This window comes from Uloborus diversus, chromosome 6, assembly GCF_026930045.1.
Source record: "Uloborus diversus isolate 005 chromosome 6, Udiv.v.3.1, whole genome shotgun sequence".
NCBI classification, from domain to species: domain Eukaryota; kingdom Metazoa; phylum Arthropoda; class Arachnida; order Araneae; family Uloboridae; genus Uloborus; species Uloborus diversus.
The window spans coordinates 88,228,981-88,244,279 of NC_072736.1; positions in this window are offsets into that span (position 1 = coordinate 88,228,981).

The window sequence follows — 15,299 nt, forward strand, 5'->3', positions numbered from 1 at the left end:
GATCTGAAATTAAGATTGTCTTGGGAGTTGCTTTTATTTTGAAACCGCTTAACATATGCCTAAATTGTAATTGAATCGTTTATTTCAGGAACCAGTTAAGCGCTAAATATGTTGTTTTAAGGAGAAAAAAAATTGCTGTGCAGCAATTTGGAAACTACGCAATTGAAACGGTGTTTTATTAGTGTCTAATAAACCACCTAAATAGACCTAATCTGAATACTTTACATAAGAACTCAAAAAAGAAAGAACATAATCTTACATTTTATCTTCCATGTCAAGAAATGCACTTATACTGGTTTTTGAAATACAATTTAAAAAAATCCTTCTAACTTTCGGTAGTTTTGAAGGATTTTGTAATACATAGGAGACCGTTGATTAAGAGTAATATTTATTTTTTTCGATCGGATAACTGAAGTGATCGGTGATCGGGAGAATATATATCTTAAGGATAATAAAACTTGAAGCTAGTTTCTTCTTATAATAGGCTTTATTGGATTGCAATATGTTTACTTCAAAGCAATAATTAGGATGCGGTAGAGAATTATTTTTTTAGAAAATGGAGCAAGGTCGACGTTTAGGACAACCAATTGGGAAATATTGAGGTATTCATTTAAAATAATGAATACTGCATCTAGCCTCTTTTAGCCCCCCCCCCCCCCCCCCCCCTCCTCCCGAGTTGCTATAGTAGCACTGAAAACCGTAGATGCTTTTTCTTTCTTTTTCTCTAACTCATATTCCATTCCAACACTTGTTAACAGCTCGAGCTATGTTCAACTGATATTAGCTTCATATTCTTTTTCTTCGACAGCTGCCCATTATTAGAAATCTGAATATGAAACAATGTGTGATGTAAAATAATTTAGATTTCTGTACTTAATATGAAATATTTTACTTGTAATTTAAAAAAAAAAAAAATGTTCATATATTTTATTCCACAATTGTGTTATTATATTGTTTAAATTTAATTTTTTGGAGCTTTTTTTCTAAGTACTAAGGAACTGCATAAAAAAATCATTTGAGTTGAAATAAAATAATACCGTAAGAGCATTCTATCTTACATCTGTCTTAATATTTAAGCATAATTTAAGATGTTTCATTTATATTTTATGTCTTTTAAAATGTGGACGCCCCCCCCCCCCCGTTTTGAACAGCTATCGATATCCCCATTCAATTCGCCAGCGGTTTTTTTTTTTTTTTAAGTGCTACTTCTTTCGATAGGATTTAGACAATTTATCTTTAAGTTTTTCAGAATTTACCTGAAACTCGGAAGAAACAATCCTATATTCCCGAAACAATCCTATATTCCCAAAATCAAGATGACTTAGTTAAAGTCAATTCAGTAAAAAGTGAAAATCGATCAGAAAAGTTGAAAGTTTTTAACAAAAGAATAAATCGACAAACATGTCAAGAAATAGATTAAATCTGATACTGCCGGTTCTAATCATTAAGAAATTGTAAGTCCACATTTGTAAACAATGCTACCCTTCTTGGAAATGCTTGCCAGAAGACAGCACCTCTTTTAACTGTAAATTTAAATATGCTCACATTTGCAAAATAACTGCTTTTTATTTACATTACAATAAAAATAATCTATAATTTTGTTTGATTAAGTGTCACAAGTCTGAATATACGAAGAAAGTTTCATACGCTGTAATACATCGTACTTTAAACTCTAATCTTTATTGCTGCTCTCATTATAAAGTTGACCTTAAATTTTGTTCCTTTAAATTTTTAAAAACATACGTACAATAAATAATAAAGTACTTAACATTCTGATTTGGTTCCTTCAATTTTACTAACATGTAAAAACAAAGAATCAGTGCTCCAAAATTTACTGGAAAAAAAAAAAAAAATAAATAAATAAATAATGAAATAAATTACGTTTAATTTAGCACTAACAGAAATTTCTATATTCCGGTGATTCTTGAAATGGTATTATTCAACTACCCATAAAAACCAATATTGAATTACAAGTTTAAAAAACCCAGACGTAAATGAATTGTATGATCCATCACATTTAAATCAAAACAAAATTTAGTTTATCTTGTTCCAATACATAGTTCTTGATTGTAACATAAAACCTGACAACGGGCACACAAAAATCAGCTTCAGGGGCCCGATATGGCACACAGACCGTAGGATAGGCTTTAGTGGTTAAGAACGCTCTAAAGCTCAAAAGCATTTGTGATTACAAATTACATCCTAAAATATAAAAATATAAATGAAAAAGGTACTTATAAACTTCCATTACCGGAATTCATGTCACTAAGTGAATCATCGCAACATCGTTCAGACTAGAGGCTTCTTTGAAATTCCAAGCGGAACACAACCACGAATTGCCATCTTGATAAAATGAGACCACCCATTCAATTCTGGTCACAAGTTACGTAGTTCTTTACATTTGCATACCACTAAACTCATAGAAATAATATTGCATTAGTGAATAAATTTAGATGAAGGAAATTCAGGCGGCTGGAATGAAATACTTTAAGACATGAATAAAAAAAATAGAAATATATTACAGGCCATCCGTTTGTGTGCACAAATTATAACTTAAACATAATGGAATAATTGAAACATTTCAAAAAAAGAAAAAAAAAACCCTAGAAAAATATGTCATTGCAATTCAAGCTTTATGTAAATTTTCCCTAGAGAAAGGTTTTGTAAAACAATCAGCTACATTATTTTTAGTTTCAACAAATTGTATTCCAAATTCATTTTTATCAATCAAATTTTTAGGAAATAGTACCCCACATCAATCTGCTTAGTTCTGCAATTTTCTATTTCAGAACTAGAAAAATCGATTGCAACTAGATTGATTAATAGTACTCTGTACTGTGACAACCTAAAATTCTGAACTCTTTTCGTAGCCAATTGATTTAAAATTCCTTTAACCCACATCCTTAGATTATTCACTAATTGAAATATACTCCGCTTCCATCGTTGACAGTTGTACGCATTTTTGTTCGAATGTACCACCATATTATTCGTACCCTATCCAAAAACACTACAAGCCCCCCCCCCCCATTGAAATCCGGTCGTCGTGTTTCGAGGCGTAATCTGTATCAGAATGACAATGATTTATTCAATTTACAGACAAAATTTAGACTTCAGGGACGGACAAACCTTTTAGGTTGTCTCACAAATCTCCTCTCTTACATCCGCATATAGATACGCATTGCAAACATCTACATGGAAATGGACTCAATGTAGCTTATACACAAAAATTGAAAAGAAAGCCTCAATCAAAGGAAAGGAAATTACTGGAGAGAACACTTTCGAAAAGTACCCCCCTCCCCCCCACCTGGTGGGTATTTAAAACTACCAGTCTGGTCTTGAAGCGCATTATTTCAGTCTGCTCATTTGTTTTTAAATAAAAAAAAACAACTGTACCCTTTTTTCTTTCTAAAACTTTCATTCAGTGGAACCAATACGTAAACGTTTCTTTCTCATATCACCTGAATTTCTTGAACCATTCCGTTTTGCCAATTTTAAATCTCGGAAATGTTAGCTTCTAGCATACTTGAATTATCCCCCCTATCTTCATAAAAATCCTATACTTTTCTTGAATTATCATCACAAGTGAAATTAAAATATTTTGTGTCATATTCAATGTTATTTTCAGAACAATAAGCCTCGGCTTCACGATTCGGACTTTAGAACAGTCGTGTCAATAGAATAATACTTATCCCTGTATTCTTTATTTTGCCTTGGACTTGCTTTAACCCATTTAATTCTCAACATGCTATTTTATGATTTTCAGGATATTCTTCTTCTACTTCAGATTTACTCAATAGTGAAATAAAACTGTGTCCCTCTGTTTCTCGTTCCTGGGGGGGGGGGGGGTCGTCCAGAATTTATTTTCATCGAATATAACATTCAGCGTTTCTGTCACTTCGCGATTTTTGAGATCCCAAATTCTGACACCTTTCGTATGAAACGCATATCCTACCATGACTCCTTGTTGAGTTCTCATATCCAATTTGTTTATTTTCTGTTTTGGAAGTCCAATATACGAAATGCATCCAAAGAAACCCCGGGAGGGTTTAATAGATGGCTTTCTTACCCCAAATAGCTCAAAATAGGTTTTGTTTAATAGATGGCTTTCTTCCCCCAAAAAGCTCAGAAAAGGGTTTGGTTTTTCCTTTTAAAGCCGCTTTAGTCCGTAAGCAGTGGAAGTACATAGCTGCTTCGGCTCAAAACTGCTGAGGCAAACCCGATTCATTTCAAAGTTTCCATTCAATTAATGTTGACTTATAGTTTTCTATGACGCTACTTTGTTAACTAGAGGATTTTTTGGTTTTTTCGATTCTTATGCTTTGGTCGCTAAGGTAAATTTCAAACCAAGAGTTCAGAAATTCCTTTCCGTTTTTTGGAGCTTTGCCACAAATCTCTCTTATCTTTTGAAACCTGACAAAATGTTCTTAAACCTCACTTTTCTTCTTAAAGAAATAAACTGGAAAGTTTCTTGAAAAATTGTCTATTATTGTGAAAATAATCGCCCCCCCCCCCCCCCGCTTTAAAAAACTCACCTGCTAAGGAACCCATCGTATTCAAATGCAAAAGATCTTACCGGGTGTTGGCTTGAATCTCCGTTACAGGTTTAAACGAAATTCTCCGATTTTTTCATTTTACACGGATAACAATCTGACATATTTTTACTTTTGACAAGCAGTGAAAGACAGTGAAGTACAGAATCACACTTTTCATTATTTATAATATACTTTTTGTCTTCATCCTGAACATGTTGATGCCAAAATTTAAGACTCAAAGTGTTCTAAAAGTTAAAATGTAAGGAAATTGATGAGTTTCAAGGTTGTAAGAGTTTCAAATTCTACTGTAGTTCTCGAGCATCTACTTTTCTAAATGAGCATGCCCTTCAAAGCGAATAAAATATGACAAACAATGCATAATAATGTAAATATTCTACTTTAAATTTAAAAGCTGTAATTTTGACGAGAACGAAACATTGCCAGATCAGAAATGAAAAGCTGAAAATTTTAAAATATAGCCCGGCACGGCCTGAACTTAAATATGTTGGGAAGGCGTATAATCTCAATTTGCCAAATAGAACTTAAATATTTGCCGATTAATAAAATACTGGTAAATGCACACATTAAGTACGCACAATTAAGTACAATATCTAATGAAATTTGCGTATTCGAGAATTTAAAAATTGCAACATTACAATTATGTCCCCAAATTTGCCGAATAACCAGACAAAATTTTCCCAGTATGGCATTTTTGGGGAGGTCATAGAGACTTCCCGTGACCTCCAATCGAGTGCCTTTGAATATAGTTTCTAAAATTATTTTTACGTTCCCAAGTTTCAATGGTACTAATGCAATTTTCCTGAAGTAAAACTTTAATTTCCTGCTGACGCAAATATAAAACTTTTAAAACACAAGGGTTTCGTGTTTGTATTTTAAAATGCTTATTTTTTGAGGTTTTTTTTTTTTTTTTTGAGTTCTTTATTGATGATTTTTTCAATTATTATTATTTTACTTTCGACCGTTAAGTATGAAAGCTGGCTCCAGATTTCAGAGAATTTTGAGTCGTTCAGACATCAGAGTATTGTATTTCCACAGTGTCAAATTCTTCAACAAAAAATATCAGTAAATTGTATACTGTTTGCATGTCTCTCTGTCACGTTGTTATTTTATTTATTTTCATTTTATTCATCGAATTATGTATAAAAGCTACTGATGCTATAACGTAAAGTTTTTCAATAAAATGGTTAAATGCAAAATGTTAAAGAATTTAAAACTGAACATAAGAAAGAAAAAAAAAAAAAACAGAAGAAAGAAGTCAATCGCGATATGTTAAAAATTCACTAGAGAAAATAAAAATTTAAATTTTAAGTACTGACATAGTATATAACACAAAATATAATCGTACACAAAGTTTAATGTTCTAATAACTTTAAATACGATCAAGAAAGGAATTGATTTATTTTTAAATAAAATTTGAGTTTCAGAAAATGTTTAAAAACTATCGCACGTGCAATAAAATATTCAGAATCACAACAACTACTCGGATTTTTGCTAGACAGCAATCGCTACAACTTAGCAACTATAAGAAATTGCAAAGTCAGCATCAACGAATATTAGGATACGAATTGCGATTTCAAAATAAACTGTTATTTTACATACATTCTCGATGATAAAGAAAACTATATTTTGAGGAAAAGGGAATGAATATAATATAACCAGCACTTACCTTTAACTTGGATTACAGTTGAACAGTCCTGCCTCAGCAGATCCGAATCATCAAAAAACATGGCTGCCAATATCTTGAATTCATTAGTTTCTGTTCCCGTATGAAAGAAACACCTTTTGCGCATCGTTTTGCGCAATCTAAAATATTTTTACAGTTTTTCTCTGTTATTTAGTAGAGCAGTATTAAACTGTAGGAAAAAGCAGTATATTACTGTAAAAACAACAATTATTTTTTGCAGTGTATCAATTTCAGTGACAAAAAGTAATACTTTTGACTGAAAGAAACAACCCCATTCGAACTGCGGATAATCCTACCGCCAATAATCAAGAGTTGACTGTGTTTCCAATATTTGTTTTACGAATAAGTATATATTAACACACAAATCTGTATATTTGTTTTTACTATATTTTACTTATTCTCTTCGTTTCTTTTCTTTCTTTTTGTCTAACTTTTTCTGGCTGACTTTTTATATGCCTATCCCTCTCCTATTAGGCAAAATCTGTACCTCAGAGCCAGAGGAACGTAAGTCACATTATGTTTTTTTTTTTTTTTTTTTTTTAAAGAATTACGCCCACATGGCTCGATGCGGGATAAGCTTCTACATACAGTGCACGAATAAACAGAAAATCGCAATTTTTGGACTTACGTCCTTCTGGCTCTGAGGTACAGAAATTATCATCGTTCGGCGAAATTTTAAGTTCCATGCGGCAAGTTAAGAATGTCTGTCCTCCCAAAAATTTAAGTTCTGTGCTCCCCTGTATTGAATCACAAACACGAAATCGAAAAACTTTCTATTTGGCGGAAAGAAAAAAAAAGAACACAATTTCTCTTTATCTGATTAGGTAACACATTGTTTCTCCATCATTTTCATCCTCTTCCAAACGATGCCTCAGGTTGATTCTGCACTGATCACATCCGTGCTCTCTTCGCCCCGTTTGGTTCCTTTCTGCGCCATCGATATAAGACTTCCTACTGTGCTGCACGTGCGAGAGATCCGCCATTACAATGGAATCGGGGAAAGCTAATTCTGTCTAATGTAATCATCGCTTCCAAAGATGTCCATCAAGCGAAAAATATGCGAAGCACTGAAGCAAGAGCTTTGTTGCCGACTTTTCTCTCAATTTTTCATTTCTCTTTTTATATTTTTATTCTCCCTCTCGATTTTCATGACCCCCGCTTCACTTTTCAGATCGGCAGGGTATGGGTCATTAGCGACGCTGGAGGGGAGGGTGTTTGGAATAGCCAGGGTGCCACCTCTCTTCATTCGTAGCAGGTGGAAAGTGATGAGGAGAAAGGTTTATTCAACAAATAATTGAATATCAGAGAGAAGCAGCGCAGAAGTGGGATTTATTTTAGGGAATTATTATGCTTCATAAAGTTGCGTCGTAATTTATTCTTTTTCTTTCTTTCTTTTTTTTTTTTTTTTTGCGAGAGACAGGCTAAAGGAGATGACCCTCATGTAATTACTTGTTTCGTGAAACAAAAGTAATAATGATTTGTGACAATCATAAACTAATGTTAATAATGATTATTTTAGTGTGATTTTAAAAATACTAGAAAATTGTCCGTCAAGCGTCAAGGTATGACTGGTGAAAACTGCTTCTACATTAGAACGAAGCAATTGCCAGTTTGGTGGTGCAATTGCCAGTTTGGTGATATTTTGATAGTTGAAATTTCAACCCTAACTCCAGTGGATGAACCCTAAACTCCGATAGATAGCGTTCATTGTTGACCATTTTTAAGTTTCTTCATTATCCTATAAGCTGTGAATAAAATTAAAAATTTTAAAAACTCCCGACTGAGTTGCAACTGCAGAATCAAGAGGAAAAATTGAAAATAATTTTAAAAGCCCTTTATTATTCAAAAGCAATGTCAAGTATTTTATTTGCTATTAAATAGAAACTGGCAACAGATAAAAATTTTAAATCATTGCGTTTTATTTCCTTATCGGCCAGCAATGATTTCGGTTATCAATCGCGAGAATAAAGGCTTAGCCGTTATTTAAATCAGCTTTAAAAAACATTATAGTTCGAATTCTATGAAGCATGAAAGTTCCAAAAATGGAAGTTCGCGGAAAAAAATTCTCTTTATTTTGGTATTAATATTTTTAAATTTTAACTATGTTTTAACTACAAAAATCGCGTAAACCTTTTAGAGGTTTTTAATTAATATCTTCGATAATTAATATCATCCAAAGACGCAACCTAGCTAAGAACACTCTCGATCAACTCTCCTTTCGAGCAAAATTTTTTTTTCAAAATCGGTCCATCCGTTTAGGCGCTTGAGTGCCACGGACAAACACACAGATACACCGACACACAGATGCACAGATACACAGACACGTCAAACTTATAACCCCCTTCCTTTGTGTGTCGGGGGATAAAAATGAGTCAAGCTAGTAAAACAATCAAGTTACCGAATCCAGTTCAGTCTCATCAAAATAAAGCATTTCCCTGCATTTCAAATATTACCAAAATCGAATTATCATGCCGTGGCGCGAGTTTCATTGTTGATGACGTCAGCGTTACTCGATCTTTCGCTATTATATACATAAGGATATATACTTAATATGACAATTCAAACATGAACTTTGGGGCAGTGAGGATAAACCATCAATTAGTATAAACTTATCAAAAGTTTTCTACTATGAATTGTTTTATTATTATTATTATTATTACAGTGAAACCCCGATTTTACGTTTCTCAATGGACTGGGTTTAAAAAACGTAAAGTACGGGAAATACATAGAAAGCAAAAATCAAGTAGAAAAAATCTAAAAGTACTAAAGATGACTCTTTTAAAAAATATAATGACTATATTTTACGAAAAGGTCATAATTCATGCCGTTTACAATACATACGATTTTAGATCATTTTAACACATACGAATCCATTAGTTAAGGTTGAAAATAGTCCGCAATTCGCAATAGTGAGCTTCTTTTTTAGTCATTGAGCTCAAAGTAAATGCAAATGCAGTATTTTCCAAGATTGAAATACTTTCCAAGTTTTCTTCTGAGACTTGATAAAAAAAGAAAAAAGACTTTCACACAGTAAATGTAAGCTCTTTCATGAACTATTGAAAGACGGGGCGGGCTCTGCTTCCGCTTCTTCTTGTTCATCTTCATTGGCGGATGAGAAGTCCATAAGGTCAACTACGTATGGAATGAAGCACCATTTCTGTTTTCATGTTTTCAGAGATTAAGTTTTAAACAGGCGCGGATTAGCTTTAAAGAAATACAAAAAGAAACATGTATTGCTTATTTTGGAACATTTTTCTTTTGTTTTACTTCACAGGGAAAACGCAAAATGCGGGAAATTCATAAATAACAAACTTTCCTTCAGGGTTGAATAAATATTATTAGTAAACGGGAAAACTGGGACCATCTGAAAAAAAAAAAAAAAAAAAACCCGTGAAATGCTGGGAAAACGTAGTTTCGGGAGACGCAAATCGGGGTTTCACTGTATCATTATCGATGTGCTATAGCATCGCATTTTAAATACTTTACTAATTGCTTTCAAAATTTGCAGCAAACAAGTTTTCAATTCTACCAAGAGAGCTTGAGTTTTCTGCATCAACTATTCAAGAAGAAGCTAGTCAAGTTATAAGGTAAGCATGTTTTAGAAGTTGTTTACAATTCAAATCTTAGAAAATACTCAAAATTAAATTCGTTAAATGTTCAAAAATCTTGGTGTTTTAATAAGAGTATTAATTTGGAGGGTGTCTAAAATTAGACCATGCTACGTCCGACGCCTTAGGTACTATTGAAAAAAGAACTGATGGAAGGATCTAAATAGGAATTCATTTTTTATCTAAATTTTAAGTTAATTACATAAAATTCAATATGTAATGGATCGCGATATATAGTTAACGATTTCATCACCCATGCATTAAATATCACTAAAGCCGAGAGAACTATACTTAACATTAAATTCATTTGAATGAAACAGTGGGGGATTTACCATGTCACAAATGTCGTAATTGCGTGGGGCTCCGAAGGGGATTCAAAAAGGCACGCGATAAATATTTTACGTGGATTTGTTCACATCTATAGGCCCCTAAAAACCTGTAAATTCGTCACTGGATCTAAATTAATTTCTTATCTTAAACAAATCTTAATCTAAGAAACATTTTAGTGTACCTCTACCAAAATAATAATAATAATAATAATAATAGCCAATCAGCAGTAGCGGATTTTAAGGGGGGGGGGGGTGAGGCCTGGCTCAATTCCCGCAGGGGTGTTTGTGGACCTAAGTAAAATTTTCTGAAAACTGTAAAATATTCGAAAGCTCAACCCCCCCCCCCCCCCCCCACACACACACACCGTAATAACTCTCCAAATATGCATACAAAAATTGTTAAAATCATTGATAAAAGTCATTTTAAAAGTGTTTTTTGTTTTTGTTTTTTTCTTCAAGTAATTTTTGGTTTAAGAATGCATTGTCTTCCTAAAATTTTCGGAAACGGCACGGCCAGCAAACAAAAATTTCCGGATCACAAGTACCTTTGGCCGGACCATAGGTTTTTCTTCTCGGGCTGGTGGTGCTGCCATCTCCCGCAAGTTGAGTTTACTAGAAACTCTCTGAGCCGAATTGATCCGTTGAAAGGGCAACGAGCGAGATTTTTTATTTTATGTGTGTCTGTGAGGGAGTAGTAGAAGGCTAACAAATTATCATTATATGTGTTTGTATCAGTAAAAACATCGGCGTATGATAGAGGCAATCATGAGAAACTATTGCATAGAGCACGTTTCTAAAAGCCCCTTTCCCCTTTGAAACCCTCGGCGATTTAACTTCCTGTCAAAATTTCATTTGATTCCTTCTTCTATTCCCACATTCCCATTAAACATATCTACATACATCTTTACGTACACCTCGTAAAACCAAAGTTTTTGCTCAGTGCGCAAGTGTAACGCGTTCATTCAGGGACTCCCCAATAGGAGGTCACTGTGACCCTCCAAAAAAAATTTTATTCGGCATATTTTGTCAGACGATTCGGCAAATTTGGAGACAGCATTGCAAAAATTACAATTTTCAACAACGTTTATCATGATACTAACCTCATATTTTATCATTCGGTAAAATTCGTTGTTTCATTCGGCAAATTGAAAATTTCCTCCCTCTCAAAAATTTAAGTTTGGTGCCTCCCCGCGTGGATTAAAATTCTTCCATCTGAAACATATAGTATATTCATGTGCATTTACAGAATTTAATTAAAAGCTTTTCATGGCCAAGCAAAGAGGCCCCGTCACTTCAAAATTTTCCAGGGAAGGTCAAACGGTCCTAAACGTCCAACGGACGGACAAAAGGTCCACGGACAGAAAGTTCACATTTTTGGACAGCTAGGACATAACGTCCAGTTTTCTGAGCTGGCTGGACAAAACGAAATACACATATTTCTCAAAGTCAGGGGGGAGTCAATTGTTGCCTCCTGACATCCCTAAATGACGGGTGTGCAAACTACAAACAAAACTAAAATGTTTGGTGGACTTGATTACCCCTGCTGACGCTGTTGATTTGCAATTGAAATAAACAGGAGGCTCCGACTAATGGTGGCTGAAAGAGGTAAACCCAAGACCGAACCACTGACGTAAGATCTTACCTGCCCAATGAGACAAAATGGAAATGTTTTACCCCTTTGGTTAATTTCTTAAATAACCACAAGGTGACGTGGCGAATTAAGCTCTGGAACTGCGAATTATACGCATTGAAAAAGCAGTGGTGACCACGTTCTGCCCTTCGCTGCTCCAATACATTATTCACGTCAAAATCTCTCTCACTATGGGGAGAAGAAGATTCCTGGGAACAAAGAATGGCAGGACCGTGGTCTGTGATACCTGAGAACTCCATAAATTTATAGCTTTTTAATGGTGCTGGGTCGCATCTGCCCCGAACGGCTCCAAATCCCTAGGATTGATGACAGGGACGACAAAGGGTCTCCCAGCGGAGCAGGGGGTCGGTGAGATGAAAAGACGGCTTTCGTGAGCCCTCTAATTCCAGGGGCGGGTGCGAATCTGCCCACCGGGATTGTGTCTTGTCCCTTTGTGGCTCTCCGAAGTGCTTCACGCCTTCGGCTCACTGATGCTCGCAAAAGAATGGAGCTAGGTTTGAGAGATGCTTCTCGGCGATTGTGTTTTCGAGGCGGGAAAGGGCAAAGGTGTGAAGTCCTTTTTGGAGTACAGAGCCTTATAGGAAAAGAGATATAAATATAAATATTTTTTTGTGATGTAGATAAACCTATGGAAGTTATTTATGAAAAGAGACTTTGAAATCGTTCAATTTTATATACCCTTGTTTGCAGTGCTGCAGTTGGAAGAAGGGGGGGGGGGGGCGTAAACTCCCGAAACATTTGGGTTTTACCTGTAAAAATGTAATGTTAAGTTACGTTAATTGGTTCCAATTCCAAACCACCTTTTCGTTTGGTGAGTTTCCACAAACCTTAGAATGAGTTACCCCTAAACATTTTTTTCCTTTTTTTGAAAAAAGAAATAAACGCTTTTTTCTCTTTTTGCTGGGGTGCCCATTTAAGGGAAGGAGGGGGGAAGGGGGTTCACGGCGCAGACTGCGCCATTGAAATTTTTAGGGGGATGTTTTGAGGGGTGTTTTTCACTTTTTGGGGGGAATGGTCATTGCGATTTTACGAATGGTCTATTTAGAGGTGTGCGCCCTTGCTCTTAGAGGGGTGGACACCCCTGCATTTTGTCCTGTATCTGTGTAATGTATAGTGAAGTTTGAAGCAGCAAGGGAGAGCCTCCCCCCCCCCTGTCGCAGAACCTTTGGTCTTACATTCTTGCTAATAGTTTATAGATGTGTAAGAACTGCCAACTGCTCTACGACCCCACTCCTCTCCAGAAGGTGAATTCTGGCGGCGTTAGTAATGTAATCTTTTAATTCAATTTTCATCCACTTCCAGATGTCTAAATTATTTGAAATTTTACAAACGTGTAAAGAATTAAAGACCGTACAGCTTTAGGGACTCTATTTGTCCAAAAAAATGTGATATTATTAGTTTCATATTCCAGTTCAAAGCAGAAATTTCACATGGGCCTTTTTGTGAAAGCAGAAAAAGTCTTGCACATTTTAAAATTACATATCAATCGAAAACTCCGACTCCTCTTCGAGATGAAATGTGTTTGAAGTTTCTAAGTTAATTAGAAAAGGAGTAATGAAAATTTTTAGCCAGCACAAGTTCATTTCCAGCTGAAATGTAGGTGAATCTTTAATTATAAATACAGTAAACTTCCGATTATCCGCGAAATAGGGTGGCACGGTAACCGCGGATAATACACAAAATAGATTTATAAATAAATTTAAAAAAAAAAAGATTCTAGTGAATGCAATAGTTTAAAAAAGTAACAACACTCTCGTAACACATTCAAACTGGTAGAAGCGATAAGTGCGTTGGGTGTAAAAAATGTATTTGAAATCTCATACAAGAGTAAATCGGGCAAACAGATCAACCAAGGGTACACCAAAAACGTGGGGAAGATGGAAAGGGGGGTGGGGGTAGTCATCGCCGAAAATTGTTTATCTTGAAAGTTAAAGATCGCGGATAATCCTGATCGTGCATAAGCCGCTCGCGAATAAAAGGAAGTTTACAGTAGAGGTAGGTCGTTATACAATATTAAAAAAAAAAACTCACATTATGAATTGAATTGAACAAAAGTTATGCATTTACATCGCAAAGTACTTTTTTACACTCTTCATACAGCTAAATACTCAGAGGAAGGACGAAATTGAAACTACTTTTATCAACTTGATTGAAATTTTAAAGATGCAAATCTTTGATGATGATTGAAGGGTCAAGGCTTGCAGGTTCTCTCCAGAATTGCAATTTTAGAAACACAATTTCAGGTATAGCGGACGAGTGCTCTCTTTCAAACATTTTTCGAAATTAAAGACATAAAAATGCAGTTTTAGGCTATGTTTGGTGATGCCAAGGGAAGAGACATCCTCGCATCACACTCCAGGGTCCCCTGTACATACCAATACCCGCGTGGTCAAACCTGTTGGTTGGGGCCCTGAAAGCAGATCTGGGCTCTGTTTATGGATCCAGACCAGGAGTAGAACAGCCCCTGATCGAGCAATCCAAGAGGTACTGATTTGGAGTATATTGTGACCATGAATATATTTAACGAGCCCCAGCCACCATTAATAAATACGGCGGATCTTTGAAAGGATGGCATCGATCGATGAACGGAACCATCCAGTTACGAACCTGACACCTTACCGATCAGGCCCTAACGGAAGAGACGGGGTCGAGGACTCTCCCTTCTCCCAGGCAATTTTTTGACATTGAGGCTCTAAAAATGCAAATATTACGTTGTCTTTGTTGATTTTACGGAAAGGAGTTAGAGGGTTGGGAACTCTCTCCGACAATCTCTAATTTTAGTTATTTTTGGCGATTTCAGACAAGAGAAAGGAGGGAATGAGGTTCCTTACCAAAATATTGAAAATTTGGAGACATTTTGGGGATCAACGAGCCGTCCCCCGCGCTTGGGGAAATTAGTGTATTTACATGTAAGTAGTTGTTGTGGTTTTTGCTTTTTTTTTGGTATGGTTTACATTGAGCACCCTTTGCGCCCTCTGGGAGAAATTGAAATGACTAACCTGGGGTTTTGGTATGGTGTTGTAATAATCCCATAAACTCATTTTAAGATATGTTTGGTCAAACTAGGAGTTAAGGGCAGGTAAGTGGCTGTATTTCTTTTCTTTTCTTTTTTTTTTTTTTTGAAACTGAGATCCTAGAAGCATAATATTAACTTATCTTATTTGTTGACATTTGGGAGGTGCTGTGGTCTGGAGGGCTAGCTCCCAGAAAATTTTCGAAATTAAAGGAAAAGAAACACAATTGTAAGCATCCCAAATTGTACATAAACACATTTCCATATTTGTGTATATATAGTTTTTTGATTCGTAAATATTATCCTTACCCTCTCTTGGTTATGCAACTAAATACACAGACCTCCGTTCAGTGTCTCTCTCTTTCGGTTTGTTTGTAGCAGGGGGGGGGGAGCACACTAAAAGAATTTGGTGAGGTAATGTGTGGAATAAAAGATCTTCCTTTTTTTCCTAAACACAATTT